This window comes from Saccopteryx leptura, chromosome 3 (genome assembly GCF_036850995.1).
Source record: "Saccopteryx leptura isolate mSacLep1 chromosome 3, mSacLep1_pri_phased_curated, whole genome shotgun sequence".
Taxonomy (NCBI): Eukaryota; Metazoa; Chordata; class Mammalia; order Chiroptera; family Emballonuridae; genus Saccopteryx; species Saccopteryx leptura.
Window position 1 is genome coordinate 252,319,165 of NC_089505.1, and position 16,382 is coordinate 252,335,546.

Here is a 16,382-nt window from a genome sequence, read left to right on the forward strand (position 1 = left end):
CTTCCCTTTCACCAGCCACACAAAAGGGAAATGATAAACTCATTCACAAGAAAGTGACCGGGACTAAAACTTTCCTTCTCCCCTGATTGTATGCATTTTAACAAAAGCACTGATGCAAGAAGTCAATGCTCCTTAACCCGAAACACTAAATCACCAATGGTGGAAATTTAGGCTTAAGGAGAAAGACTTTTTTACTAGGTTCTTTTGTTTTTGTTTTTGTTTTGTTTTGTTTTTTAGAGGAGTGCCTTTGAACAGTCATTTAATGCCTCTTTCTTTTTCTTCAAATCCCTGCCTTGCTGTAATCTGGGGTGGGGGGGGGGGAGGGCTCGGGAGAGGACCCAGAAAAATGTTCATTTCCCAAACTTCTTGCCTCCATCTTCAACTGCTCCCACTTCTGTGCCCGACTGGAAGCTGTGACTCTGGGGTGGCCATTGTGTCCAACAGGGCAGTTCATCCTGCAGACAGACACAAAGTGGGTGGAAATATGAGTGAGGAATGTTCTGGTCGGACTCCAACCACCCTCCCACAGCTGCTAACAGAACTCTCTGCTGCAGTTCCTTAGCAGGTCAGGGAGTTTTCTAGGCAGGTAGCCAATCCCCAGGATCAGGGAGGGAGGGTTGAGCAAAGGGAGTTAGAGTAGGAGGCAGACTCTGGGAAGTAGGAGAGGTACCAGGCAATGCTTCTGAACTCTGACTCGAGCTGGTCATTAATCAAGCCCATCCCAGGTGTTCAAATGGCCTCTGCCCCATCAGGAGTAATGCCAGAAGTAGCCCCCACCCCCAGTAAACGATGAAGGCAATGAAAAGAATGCACACAGAGTGAAGGCTGCTTTGCGTTGCTGGTACAACTTGCTGAGAAGCCATAGGGGTCCACTGCACCTCCAATCCACCACCACCAACTCCCAAAGACATGGAGAACACGGAGGCAGAGGCTGGCGGCAAGAGTCAAAGAACTGGCTTCAGTACATAAGTCTGACTGCATGTAGTAGTGTCCTACGGAGAGAATCTGGTGTCGGGCAGATTTGATTCTGCCACTGGCACGCTGGGCAGCCTTTGACAACTAACTACTCTATCCTTTAGTTGTCAGCTCAAAGGTTATACCCTCAGAGACACACTCTCTGACCCAACAAATTAAATCAGATCCCTTGTTTGTAAATCCCATAATCCATTATAATTTTTATTTATCACACATATCACAGTTTGTAATTTTAGAATTTCTATGTGGGATGACTTGTGTAATTTATTTCTTTCTGACCACATTCTAAGCTTAGAGAGGGCAGAGACCGCACCTCTCGCCTTCGCCATCTTTTCCCAGGGACTAGAACATAGACCGTATTCAAGAAAGAGTTGAGAAATTCATGAATTACATGGAGCCTTCATCATCTGTAAAATGGAATGATAATTTTTTCTCTTTTGGTTTATTGTGAAGATTTAATAAGACAATGTATTTGTGCCTGACCAGGTGGTGGTGCAGTGGATAGATCATCGAACGGGGACGCAGAGGACTCGGGTTCAAAACCCCGAGGTCGCCAGCTTGAGCGCGGGCTCATCTGGTTTGAGCAAGGCTCACCAGCTTGAGCCTAAGGTCGCTGGCTCAAGCAAAGGATCACTCAGTCTGCTGTAGCCCACTGGTCAAGGCACATATGAGAAAACAATCAGTGAACAACTAAGGTGCCACAACAAAGCATTGATGCTTTTCATCTCTCTTCCTTCCTATCTGTCTGTCCCTATCTGTCCCTCTCGCTGTCTCTCTCTGTCCCTGTCACACACACAAAAAAAGACAATGTATTTGTGAAAAGTCTTGTCTGACACTGAGTCAGTGCTCAATAAGGAGGCCATTTCTTTGTCACTATCTCTTTGGGGTGGATGGTTGTCCCTGACCACCAGAGGTGCCACTGAGCAATAAAATTGCCCCCTCAAAAAAATCAGAAACCTGAAGAATCCACAAATTCCATCACAAGTCCCTGAATAATCAAAACTAGTTGGCACATTACAATTCATCACCTCTTCTCACTAGGTGTCCCCTGATGGCAGAAAAAGTTATCTCCAGCTCCACTTCCCTCTCCATCCCAGACAGAGAGTAGCCAGAGGGACTGTAAATCCATTCCTAACATTTTCAGTTGTTTGAGTTATGTTCCACCAGAATGAAGAAGGTGACTTTAAAAACATGAAGGAGAAATAAAGGTTGCACTTCCCAGTGCAGAGTACAGGTGTAGAATGAAACTGAACTTTTAATATGAAGCTGCTCTGGAGGAAAAGGGACTAAGAATATTTTTATAGAGTGCTTGCATTATGGGTAATTTTTTTAAAATCCAAGGTTCAACTTGCATGACACTGAAGCATAAGTCTACCACTTAATGACATTTATAACTCTGTAACAATACGTTTTGTATAAATTACTGCTGAGGCTTAACATTTCTGATTATGATATATACAATAAAGTGATGTCATAAAGGCAAAGTTTGTAAGTTATGATCTATTCTGTTGCTTTAAATAAGAGGATTTCTGGAGACAATTGTCTTGATGAATATAAACTCAAATGAACCATGAATCTCTTCAATTATTCTTATTTAGAATTCATTTTTCTTTGAACTTTCATTTAACTCAAAGCACAATCATTCCATTATAAATCAAATGTGAGCTTGTCTTTCTTGCAATAACAAGTATGTTTTAAATAATGAAGCAACACCTATGATTATGAAAGATAATGTTTCAATGCACCAAAATACAAAAGGTAAAGAGATTTATTATCCCAGTTCAGTAATGATGAGTTGAATATTTTTATAGCAACATACATCTCTATTCCAGACAATATTTGACTTTTTAGTGTATTTCTCTTCCTGGGAGACTGGGGTACCTTATTATCAACAAGAGAAACCCAAGATTTAACACAATGCCATTCGTGGCTGAGAAGCTCAGATCTTCCCTTGCTCAGTTTCCCTAGTAGGCTACTGGGGATAAATATCTCTCCACCTCCATGGGTCTCTTTTTCACTATGAAAGGGTTGGGCTGAATCATCCTAAACCCTTCCCAAGCTCTAAAGACTGAGATTCTATCTGCCTTTTTCTTTTGCACAGATTACGGTGAAGAATAACTAAGTTAATGGATGTGAATATACTTTAACAGGCATAAAAGTGCTATATATAAACTTGATGGTTTTCACTCTGCATTTTGTAAAGTAACTTTACACATCCATTATGTTAACTACATTATTCAAAATAATATAGAAAAACTCAGGAGCATCTTCAGGCTCTTAGAGATGAAACAGTGCGATAAAAAAGCTCTTCAGGAAATCCCATGGTCAATTCTCTTGGACAGGTTCAAAAACCTCACATTGGGACAGGTCAAGTGGTCAAACTACCCCGAACAAGAGGCTACTTCCCCACGGAAAATCTCTCCAGCAGGCAGGACACAGAAGAGCTAAGCCTGTTGGCTGGGCAGTCGGAAATCTCTCTTCCTATTATCTCTTTATGCATTCTATCTTCAAAGTATTGTGACCTGTCTTTAACACATCCTCGGGTGTGGGATTTACATTTTTAATATTGGCATTTATGACGTGGTGCTTTTTTCTGGTTAATTGGTATCAGAGCAAAATGTTTGCCTCTCTCCTGAAATAAATCTCTTCAAGAGCTTCAATCCCACATTCTTTTGTTCTATCCCTCATTTGAAACGGGCTCTATAAAGCCGCCAGACCTCGCTACATAATCTTTTGCCTCTCACGTTTGTAAATCTGGGGGTTTATGCTTTAATGGCTTTGATGTGCTTACTATTCAGCCTGTTACTTAAACCACGTTCCTCCCCGTCCAACACCCAGCTCTCCCCTAGCCTCACAAGCCTGTACCCTCTGAGGCTGAAAGGATTTATTTATCATCCAGAACGTTTCCATAATTTTGGAAACATATGTTTCGAAATTACATTTCACTATCTCATACTATGTTCTTTGTCTTGCATCTGTTCTGTAAAAACAAACAAAACACACATAATTATATTCCAATGGCTGCAAAGTCTACATTTTCCACAAGAGCTGGCTCTTACACAAACAATAACATAGTCACACAACAAAGGCACTTACACCCCCCTTCAGTGTCGTCTGAAACCACATTCTTGTGTTAATTAGAGCAAACTCTGATAATAACAAATTTCTACAACATAACTGTGAAACTTTGACTCCTTTCCAAAGTTATTTCAATTTTATGGGATAATCTCTTTATTGAAAATTAGTTAATGTCAAAAAACCAAAGTCTCAACATAATACTCAATCTTGCATGGACAACAACTCAGTAATCTTTCATCCTCTCAGGATATGACTTGAATTAAATTAAATTTTTAAATGCCCTTCTTTCTCTGTAATATCCTAGTAAAAAGATAATAAGTCAATGCACAATAAAAAAAAAAGACACCCCCCCAAAAAAAACACACACACATGAAAATAATAAACCTGAGTGAAACATAAAAAAATAATTGGCCAAAATATATTCTTATTTTATATAACTACCCCCACCACACACCAGCCTCCTCCTACCCAAAAGTCTTCAATGCCACACACACACATACACACACAATTTAAACATATAAACCAATCATTTTAAATCTACTGCATTACCCTTTAATGTTTGATATCAAAATGAGATCAATTAGCATTGAAACATTTAAAAAGTCCTCAAAACCAAGAACTGCTATTCAGTATAGCTATTAAAAATAAACTTTCACCATTGAAACAAGTTTACTCTCATATTTTTGCCCTTATTACCATGATTGTTATACTCTTAGGTGATAAAAAAAAAAAGTAACTGAGAAGAAAGATAAGTCTGATGCCTGCAGTGGTGTTCTGGCAGATCTTTCACAACAGCTCGAAGTGAGGAAAAAACCTCTAATTTGCTAACCTCCATCATGGCCAATGTCAAGCTACCAGCGTGACGTCACTGAAAAGCAGATTTGGGCATTTCTATGCACAATTGGCTCTTGCAAGGTGGTACAAGTTAATTGCACCACTGGACACTCGAGTTTTTAACTATTCACTTTAGGATCCTGGGTGGAGATGTCAGTACTAATCACTGAGTGCTGTTGATCCATAACATATCCCACATAAATCCTGGCCCCCATGTGACCCGGTCCCAAAATAAAGAGACACTCAAATACAAATTCCAGAAGTTGTGAAAAACAATCAGTTTGAGGGGTTTCTTTATGTTTTATGCAGGTACTTCTCCCAGAAATCTGCCCAATCAGCCCCCCTTAGACATCTCATTCTATCTCCAAAGTTTTATAGTTATGTTAAAGGGCCGAAGCACACACAGGCTCATACATATGTGCACATGTACACATGCACACACACACGTGCATGCACACACACACACAGATCCTGCTTACCATACTGCCCCCCCCCCCGCTCAATCCCTACCACCTTTACTTACACACCACACTCACGATCCATGACTTCTCCCAACATGCACAGTGCCCTGGGAAGTATAGTTCTCCCGATCTGACTGCTTTTCTCCAATTCTGGTGAATAATATTTTCCATTCCATTACAGTAACACAGAGGAATTTGTCAACGTTACTTCTGCAGCATCACAACAACAATAAGAGAGAACACTTACCTAATTCCCATGATATACCAGGCACTAAACTGAGCACTTTACACCAAGTTGTGGAGCCAGGAGTCAAACCAGGCAGAATGGCACAAGAACTCATTGACCTCAACTCTGCCAACTCTCAGGTCCGTCTGAAGAAAAACCACTGGGAGACCTGAGCCAAGTCAAACTTTTTGTGTCTCAGTTTCCTCATCTATAAAACGGGGCTAGTAATAGTACATACTTCATAGGGGTTAGAGGAGAATTAATTGAGTTAACATAGATAAATGCTTAAAACAGTACCTGGCACATACTAAAAGCAATTATGTTAGCTAAGTGTCAACTAGTAAGTGTTCACCAGTACTAACTGGCTCTTCACAGAGAGTCCATGAACTTTTCATAGTGTCATCTGCTAATTATTTTCTGTAAAGGCTAAGATTGTAAATAATTTGGGTTCTACAGGTAACATAGGGTCTCTGTCACATAATCTTCTTAGGGTTTTTAAAATGCAAAAATCATTCTTAGCTTGTGGGTTAAAACAGGCCACTGGTTAGGTTTGACCTACATGCATAGTTTGCTGACCCTGTGCTAGACCAAGAGAGAAAAAGAGAGAGCCTGTTTTAAACACCATAGTTTTTATGTAACCTAATATATGAACTCTGAAAAAAAACACACGTATAGCAATCAACATATTCTCTCAGCAAGTGTTCACCGATCACTTACTATGCACCAGGTGCCATTCTGGACACTGAAGCTACAAATATGAAGGAGGATGCCCTAGAACCCTGGTCGGCAAACTGCGGCTACATGCAGCTCTTTGGCCCCTTGAGTGTGGCTCTTCCACAAAATACCACGTGCGGGCGCTACCTCGATAAGGAATGTACCTACCTACCTATATAGTTTAATTTTTAAAAATTTGGCTCTCAAAAGAAATTTCAATCATTGTACTGTTGATCTTTGGCTCTGTTGACTAATGAGTTTGCCGACCACTGCACTGGACCTTTGGGAAGCTCAAAGCCGGATGGCAAGACAATCACACATAGCGTACAGTGAGTGCTTTGATAAAGGAGGGAGGGGTCTGCTCTGGTTAGGGGAAGGTGATTAATGATGAGAGGGTCCAGGGAGAAAAAATGCTTGAGCTATACCTTAAAAGATGGGAGGAATTCATTCAACAGACAGAGGTGTAAGAGAGCAAGGAGGTATTCAGAAGAATGCCGTTCTGGGGTCACAGGAAACCCGTGAGGTCAGTGAGAGCCAGATTGGAGGGGAGCAATGAGCTCCCTATGGTGCTGGGATTTTATGCTCTAGGCCTCTGGTTTTCAAACTTTTTAACACAAAAATGTGTCCTTGGGCAAAATGTTAACCCAGAGCCCTGTAGGTAAAACAAATGTGGTTGAAGGTGAGTGGTAAGTCCGGACCACCTCCCTCCTGATGGTCAACCTCACCATGGGCAGGTCAGGGCACCTCCAGGCCGCCTGGCAACACTGCTGGGAGTTCACAGCTCCTGGCAAAGGGCAGCAAGCTCAAGGGCCAGAGAAATCCTGCTGTATGGCTTTACTTCTTCCGGGCCCTGGCAGGGCACTCAGTGGTTAGAGCATCATCCTGACAGCCGAGGTTGCGGGTTAGAGCTCAGGGCACATATAAGAATCCACCAAGGACGGCAAGACGTCTCTCTCTCTACCCTCCTACCCCTCGCTCTAAAAATCAATCAATAAAAACATTTTAAATAGCTGAAATAGTTTCTGTATCATTAAACAAACTCTTCTGAAGCCAGAAGAAATTCCATATATCTATTTTTATCTTGAGCAGACATCCTGTTCTTCCACAGCACCTCTGCCATGGCTGGTCACAGGCTTGCCCCACGCAAGTTAACACTTAATTGCATACCCTCTTGTGTTATCTACGGTAATTGTTTCCTGAGCAGGCTTCTCTCTGTCTAGATAGATGAGTTAGCCTGCGGACAGGAAGCGCTGCCTGTTTCTCTGTATCCCTCTCAACAAGCAGCATGTGGCAAAGTATTATCAAAAAGAAATCTCTTCCAACCGGAAAACTCTAAGACGTCACATAGGAGAATAGTATTATCAAACAAAGTAAGAGCAGCAACACAATAAAACACCTCCTAAGGCAAGCACTACGTTAGTGCAAGTGGAGGATTTAGTGGGAAAAGGGGCGTGTGTTTCAGAACTGAGGGCTGAGTTGATCAGATTCCTCAATTCACAACATTATTAGTTTGAGTCCATACATAAGCTCTCTCCCCTAAATTTTTTATAATTCTCTTTCATCTCCATTCTCCAGCCCAATTTCCCTACTTGCAATGTGGCCCATACCCTCTGGGGACTTATATTTAACTATTTTATTGTATTTTTATGTATGTATTCTTTGTTGACTAGTGTGCCAGTATTTCAATATATAGAAATGGTATGTTCTCAGGTTTTAGATCTTGTTCTATCTCTTCCTTTTTACACCAAGCAAAAGGAATTGGGGTTTTGCTTAAGAAATACTTCCCACCTGACCAGGTGGTGGCGCAGTGGATAGAGTGTCGGCCTGGGATGCTGGGAATCCAGATTTTAAACCCGAAGTCACCAACTTGAGCATGGGCCCATCCGGCTTGAGTGCAGGATCACTGGCTTGAACATGGGATCATAGACATGACCCCATGGTTTCTGGCTTGAGCCCAAAGGTCACTGGCTTGAGCAAGGGGTCACTTGCTGTGCTATAGCTCCCTGGTCAAGGCACATAGGAGAAAGCAATCAATGAACAACTAAGGTGCTGCAACAAAGAATTAATGCTTCTCATCTCTCTCCCTTCCTGTCTGTCTCTATCTGTTCCTTTCTGTGTTTCTCTCTCTCTCTCTCTCTCTCTCTCTCTCTCTCTTTCTGTCTCTCTTGTGCAAAAAAAAAAAAAGAGAGAAAGAAATCCTTCCCCACACCGATGTTACGAAAATATTCTTCTACATAATGTTCTACTAACTGTATTGTTTTCCCTTTAACATTTAGTCAATACATGTGTATGGTATAGGCCAGAGAGCTCTTTGGACCCTGTGTAACAAACACTCCAAGATGTAGTGGCTTAAAACAAACATCTGTTTTGCTCACATAACTGCATTGTTGGTAGGAATCAGCAAGGATGGTTTCTCTGTGATGTGGGATGTCAGCTAAGATGGCTCCACTGGGCCTGAAGGATGCACTTTTGAGATGGCTCATTTACATGGCTGGAGAGTTCATGCTGGCTGTCGGCTGGGAGCCCGGCTAAGGCAGAGGGCTTGGCCACAGATCCTTCCCACTGGCACTTCATCACAGCCTGTTTGGGCCTCCTCCTATTATGATGGCTGAGTTACAAGGGGGGAAAAGGCAAAGGCTGAACCACATTATAGAACCTAGCTTTAGAAATCACTTAGCGTTACTTCCACTGTGGTCCATACCTGGCCAGAATCAAGGGGAGAGAACGTACGCCCACCTCTCAGTGGGAAAAATGTCAGAGTCACATAGTAAGAAGCACCGGTGGGAGGGGCAACAATGATGAAATCATCTCTGGGACTAGAATCTGCCACAGATCCAATTTTATTAGTGGGTCATCTATAATGTTCCTTAAATTTCTTTATACACTTGGGTCTGTCACTGAGCTCTCCACGCTGCTATACTGTTCTATTCATCTGGTTTTTGCTACAGTAATACTGTCAATGTGCTTTAATATCTGATCGGGCAAGTTCCCTCTCCTCAGTCTCCTTTGTCAAACAGGTAAGTTATTTGTGAACCTTTATTTTTCCATACCACTTTTTAAATACACCTATCAAGCTCCTAAATACAATCCTACTGAAATTTTATTGGGATTGCCTTGATTTTGTAAGTTATTTTGAGGAAAATAAACAGTCTTATATTGTCATCCCACTCAAATACATAAAAATTACCCTGATCATTTATTCAGGATTTCTTTCATATAGCTTGTAAGAATTTTAGTATTTTTTTCCTGTAGAGGTCTTATATTTTTGGTGGCTGTTAACCCCTAAATATTTCATCGTGTTGGTTCCACCATGAATATTATCTTTTTTAAGTTATATTTTCTAATCTATTTTTGCTAGTGTTGAGAAATTCTGCCCATATTCGTAAGCTGCTCTTGCAGTCAACCTTGCTTCCTTCTAAGTTGGTTGAATCTGTTCTTTTTGCTATTTAGATGATCAGTCTCATTGCTTCCCCTCTAATTCACACCAATTTCTTTTGCTTTATTTATAATATTGGCTAGGAAGTCCCATATTGTGGTAACGCTAGAGGGCGATAATGGAGATCTTTGTCTTGTTCCTGATTTTAAATGGAATTCATCATGCTCTATTAAGTTTAATTTGTGCTTTAAGTTTTTCACCATCATTCTCTCTTGATTTCCCTCCTAGTTCTACGAATGTTTCTTTTGGTCCTCTCAGCCAATTCCTGCTCCTCCACATGAGCTTTAAAAGTCAACTCCTCCTTCCTTTTCATGCCTCCCACGTCCATATCATTAATCCTTAAATTCTATCCACTCTACCTCCCAAATACCTCTCTAATCTGTGTACTTCTGCATACCACCACAGTCTCCGTCCTAGTCCAAACCCCCTCTCTTTTACTGAAAAAACCTCCTCTCTGAACTTTCCACTGTCACATTAGCCCTCTGAACCATTCTCCACCCAGCAACAAGAGTGAGCTTTTTAAAATATAAAAATGGTCGTTTAAAATATAAACATGATGATTGAAGTTCTTCAATGACTTAGACTTTTCCAACTCCTTACCATGCCCACTGTGGGCTGCATGTTCCACCCCTACCGCCTCTTCATTCTTGCTCACTCTGCTCCCCCTTGCTCGCCACGCCCAGGGTGCCCTGTTACGTCTACTACACCCAGCTACCTCTCACCTCAGGGTCTTCCCACCTGCTGCTCCTCCTCCTGAATCCAAGGCCTCACACTGTTTCAGCGTGCACAACATGGCTCCAGGGAACACTCTTCACTTCATTGCCTTACATGTATGTAGAGTTAAACTATCTTAAAGGAGAGGTAGGTTTCTAATTACCAGACTCATCATATCAGCTATCATCATGGGGACTGTCTGAAACACCATCCCCTGCTCACCTTTTGGGTCTCCTTAAATGTCCACTGGAGGAAGAAACCTTCCCTGACCTTCCAAACAAGGTTAGGTTTCTCCATCAGTCACCATTCCAACACTGCCTTCATGGCACTTTACCATAATTATAGTTATACATGTTCGGTAATTACTCATAATGTGTCTCTCTTCCCAGTGAATGGTAAGTTTCAAATGGAAAATGACAGTTTCTGGAATGTTCTGTCCTGTGTCATTCTGAGCCAGTTATGGAAGGCATGCTCATCTGAGAAGTGACAAATGAATAAATGAATGAATGAACCACATGGGCATCTGTTCTAGCTACACAGCTCTTAATTGCTGTCTGAAATTTAGACAGTTTCCCCTTGCAGCAGCTGTCTAAATTTCTACCCTTCTAAGCCACAGGATGGAGGTCCAGAAGGTGGGTTTTCCAGATGCTACATATAAGAAAAGAAGTCCCCTAGGACCGTGACACCTGTTGTTCAGTTATCATAGGAGCTTCCACTTCTAACATGCTACAAACCATGAAGATTGACCAAATTCTCCTCTTCTGGGTGGAATACAAGAATAATCCTTAGCTCACAGCACCTGGACAGCCAGGACTTGACACACTTCTGAATCCTGGGAACCATCTCTCAAACCTATACTATTTTATGTAAAAGAGAGGCCGGAAGCTGAACCTGTAATTACTTTGGGCCATCAGTTGAGCATGTCCTCTAGAGACTACTGATCCACAGGTTACAGTGGAATTTGTCCCCTTTTCCTCCTCTAGCCCCCAGCCTGCAGTGCCACCAAGTAAACAATTACTGACTGCTTACTGGGTGTCCACCTCTGTACACAGCAACACAAACCATAATCTCTGCCCCAAAGGAGTAAATGCTCTATCTGGGGCCACAAGAGTAATGCACAGGAATGCACATGATGGGGGAGGCACACTGAGCAGAGATTTGGAACAAAGCCTTCAGCACAGAGCCAATCTGAATGGTGAGGGGGAAATAATTCCAAGTGAGAGCAGTGCAGAGGTCCCGGCCAGAAATCTGGAGCTCTGCTCCCCTCTGTCATTTCCTTGTTGACTAAAAATCTGCCCCAGAGACCAAAAAGGGAGAAGGAGAGAGAGGTCAAATAAAGAGGCAAAGAACAGGGCAGAACGGCAAAGAAAAAGGAAACAATTAAGCTCATTAGTGAAATTTGAACATGTCTAATTAGGACAGCTCATACGTGTACCTTTTCACACAGCGCTACACAGGGACTGCCTCCCTGAATTCCCCACAGCCTGAAAAGCACACTGTTCCCGCTTACAGATAGGGAGACTAGGCCCCCAAAACATGGTGCATTTTCCAGGCTTACATAGCTGGCTAATGACAAACTAAGACCCCAAACCCTGGCCCTCTGACTTCAACATCATCCTCTTTCTCCTAAACCACGTGGCTTTCAAAAACAGCAAGTTAGAGGACAAAGGGAAAACTGGCTCCCAGTTGCGTGCCCCACCTCTGCAAGCCCTCACCTCCCCTGCCACCTTCACCTCGTCCCTGCTCACCTACACACAGGGAACTGCAGGTGGTGGAAAGTCACCCTGTTTGCTTCCCCAAAAACGTGTCATTGTTTATTTGTCAAGAACCTCAGGAAGGACTCCGTGCTGCCAAATATCTTGTTCTGAGAACCAAAGGGTCAGTACTAGGAGAAGATGAGGCTTGTACTGCCCTCTATCTCCCCTGAAGGCCATTACCTGTAGGCACAGGTCTAGGTGCTCAGGTGGGTAGAAGGAATCTCTCGAGGAGCTTATGATGACATTGGGGACATGATGCAAAATAACAACAGTGACAATCATAGCAGCTAACACTTCTTGAGTACTTACTGTCTATTGCCATTGTGATTAGTCTTTGTTTAGTCAGAAAGACTAAACGAAGGGGTAGGTTCTAGTGTCCCATGAAAAACTGAGGTTCAGGGGGCTGAATTGTCATATCCAGAGTTACTCATCCAGCAGGGGACAGAACCAGGACTGAACTCGGGTCGGCCTGATTCTAGGGGCCAAACTTCTAACCACTATACAGTATATAACACCTCTTTGCTTTATAACCAGTGGGAACGTGGGGGATTATAAACCCCAAACACTGATATAATTAACACCTGCCAATACCCAGAGAAAGCTCCAAAGAAGAGGGAACCTGAATTAGATCTACAAGAGGGAAGGACAGACGAGGGGCCTGGAGACACATATACAGGAGAAATGCTGGGAGCAAGCGTGGGGACAGGCCTGACGGGGTTTATGAAGCAGCCCGGGCAGTGCTATGAAAATCAATACCATCATGGCTGGTCCTTCAGACTAATAAATTTAGCATGAGGAACAGAACAGGGCGAACAGAGAAGAGTCCTTAGTTATCAGAGTTCATTTTGTAAGTACAGAGTAAGACCATGAGAACTGTGTCCCACCACCTGAGGATTCTGCCCTCTGGTCTCTGGAACAAAGTTTCCATCCCCAGAGAAGCTTCCTCCAATATTCCCAGTCTCCTCCCTCAGAACCAAGTGCACGTGCGAAGGTGTATGTTCTCGACAGGCAGGAATAGCCCTCTCACTCTCAGTAAAGGAAAAGGGATTTGAAAAAAGTGACTCAGCAGCAGCGGTGAACATGGGTATTTGCAATCAGGTAGGGATCTCGCAGCTGCACTGGATCCTCTCTGCCAGGGAAATGAGCTGTCCTCCTCACCATCTCCATATCCCCTGTGTCGTGCAGTTTTCTGTCGTATCTAATTGCAGCCACATCTACACATCACAAGCTAGCCTGGCTCACTGCCCACAATCCATTCAATTTGCTTACTGGGGCCCACCAAATAGGGTAGCCAGGCTCCTGGGAAGTCTGGGGACTTCAATTTTGCCAGGCAAGCACTCTGTCTGTCTCAAGTCTAGGATCAAAGTGTACCTGCAGAAGCTCGTCAACTCACACCAGTGTGTTTACACCCCCAAGTGTGGCCCACACAGCCTGTGCCCTCCACACCACTGCCCATCACTGAAACACAGGACCTACAACCACTGAGAAATAAACACTACAAACCAAAAGGAACTTGTCTCCCAAAAGTTAAAAATTATTCCTGGCAAGGAGAAAAGATGTACATCTGGCCAAATTGCACTAAGATTTTGTAGTTCTCCATTATTAAGAAGTCCTGCCGAAGTGAGCACGATTTTAACTGTTTGGCTCCTAAACTTTAAAAATGTATTTATGGTGATTTTATCATTTAAACTATATAAGACAGCAACCACAAAATTGAAATTCTGTCTTTCAAGGGGTTTTATGGACTCCTCTAACTGAAAACAGCTTCACAATAAAAAGATCCAGTTTTACAAGTGAGCCCAACCCAAAATAGTAACTATGGCCTTAAGGGCTATTATCCCATGGCTATATGAAGGATTTAGGGCACATAAATACCCATTAACACGACTAAGCATTATAATCTGATTTATAATGCAACCCTTGCCAGGGCCCTTATAGCGCCCCACAATTACACTGCCTCAATTAAAACATCCTACAAACTGATAGACTCGCCCTGAAAGAAAGCACCCTGTAAAAGCATGACCCACCCCACAAAAAAATCCTAATGGAAGGGGTTCTACAGCAAAGTGGTGGCAGCAAAAGGGGTTTTCAAATGGAAGGAGAGCATTTTAAGTGTCTAATTCCCACGTTCAAAAAATGCCAAAGTACATAGGAACAAATAATAGCCCCAACGCAGGGAAACAGTACAAGGAGGGGGTCCAGTGTCCATCTCAGGGTTGCCTAGCACATTTGCCATTTGCTTGTTACAAATGAACACATCTCAGTTCTAAATGTGGGGGATCCAAATGACTGTTTCTACTAAAAAGCAAGAGGAACCCTTCTTTTCTAGAGACCTGTAGGGAGCATGGAATTTGGAAACCTTTCAACCTTGGCCAACTTCAAGTTACTCTGAAGAGTAACTTCGGAGTAATCTGTACAGTCTCAGCTGTGCATGCACGTGTGTGTGTGTGTTTTGCAGTAGGTAGAGTTCTCATCTGTCATAGCTGCTATTAGACATTTTATCACAACAAAAACGGAAAGACATCTCTCAAAATTTATCCTCTAGTCCTAGATGTCTGTGGACAATTGAAATTTTTTTAAAAACCTAAGAACTTACTAAATTAAGTGTCTCCAAAGTCTCTGTGAAGGGTGCACACCGCCCTCTGGGAGAAAAGTATGCAGGCAAGGAGAAAGGAAAGATCTATTTACCGTCAGATAGAGGTGGTCACACAATGCTGCGTGCCACCATGTGCCTCATTCCCATCCACAGAGTAAAGTTTTTTTATTAATAATACTGTGAGGTTTCAGCCAAACAGGTATTCTCACACATAGATTGATTATGGTCATCAATCTATGATTATATATATATATTTATATATATTCTATATATATATTTATATATATAAATCATAGATTGAACCTCACTGAAAAGCAATCTCCCAATAGCTACCAAGAGCCTTTAAAACACAGAGATTCTTTGATCTAATCTGCTTCTGGAAATGTATTCTAAGGAAATCAGCAAAATGTGGTCAAAGAGCAAAGCACACTGATGCTCACTCACCATAGCGTTGAATCTACAGAGATTTGGAAAATGATCAGGTAGCTCAGCAATAAGAGAATAGTCAGGTTAGTTCTAGAAAATACATAAACAAAGTATTATATTGCCTTTAAAAATGGTGTTTACTTCTACTGAAAAACACAAAATAAGATCTAAATTTTTAAAAGATCTAAATAAAAGGGAACAAAAACTGTGTTGCTGAACAGGAACTGTCAGTGTGTGAAGATGTCAATTCTTTCCATCTAATTGCATAAATTCTATGCGATCCTCATCAAAATCACACAAAAAGTCTGACCAGGCGGTGGCACAGTGGATAGAGTGTCAGACTGAGATGCGGAGGACCCAGGTTCGAGACCCCAAGGTTGCCAGTTTGAGCGCGAGCTCATCCGGCTTGAGCAAAGAGCTCACCAGCTTGGACCCAAGGTCACTGGCTCGAGCAAGGGGTTACTCAGTCTGCTGAAGGCCTGCGGTCAAGGCACATATGAGAAAGCAGTCAATGAACAACTAAGGTGTTGCAACGGGAAAAAAAATCACACAAAAAAAGGGGTTTTGTTTGTCCATTTCATTGAGAGGGTAGAAATTTGACAAGAGTATTCCAAAGTCATCTCAAAAAATACTACATATAAAAATAGCCAAGAAATATTTTTTTAAAGGAAGAAGGGCACGAGTGCTCTAGACCTGCCTATTATGAAATTTCATTAAAAAGCTACAGTAATCAAAACAATACGGTACAAATGCAGGACTAGAAAGTCCAATAAAACAGACTAAAGCCCTGGCTGGTTGGCTCAGTGGTAGAGCGTCGGCCTGGCGTGCAGAGGTCCCGGGTTCGATTCCCGGCCAGGGCACACAAGAGAAGCACCCATCTGCTTCTCCACCCCTCCCCCTCTCCTTCCTCTCTGTCTCTCTCTTACCCTCCCGCAGCGAGGCTCCATTGGAGCAAAGATGGCCCGGGTGCTGGGGATGGCTCCTTGGCCTCTGCCCCAGGCGCTAGAGTGGCTCTGGTCGCAATAGAGCGACGCCCCCGGAGAGGCAGAGCATCACCCCCTGGTGGGCAGAGCGTCGCCCCCTGGTGGGCATGCCGGGTGGATCCCGGTTGGGCTCATGTGGGAGTCTGTCTGACTGTCTCTCCCCCTTTCCAGCTTCAGAAAAA

The 16,382-nt window shown here is 42.8% G+C and overlaps 1 long non-coding RNA gene across 1 annotated transcript in view; it reads right to left on the reverse strand.

The window, feature by feature from the left end:
- Positions 1–319: 319 nt before the first annotated feature.
- The window catches only part of LOC136400856 (uncharacterized), a 69,913-nt gene continuing 53,850 nt past the window's right edge, over positions 320–16,382 (reverse strand). The window contains exon 3 of the long non-coding RNA XR_010750419.1: positions 320–455. This is a non-coding gene — a long non-coding RNA (uncharacterized lncRNA). The remainder of the gene's footprint in view (positions 456–16,382) is intronic.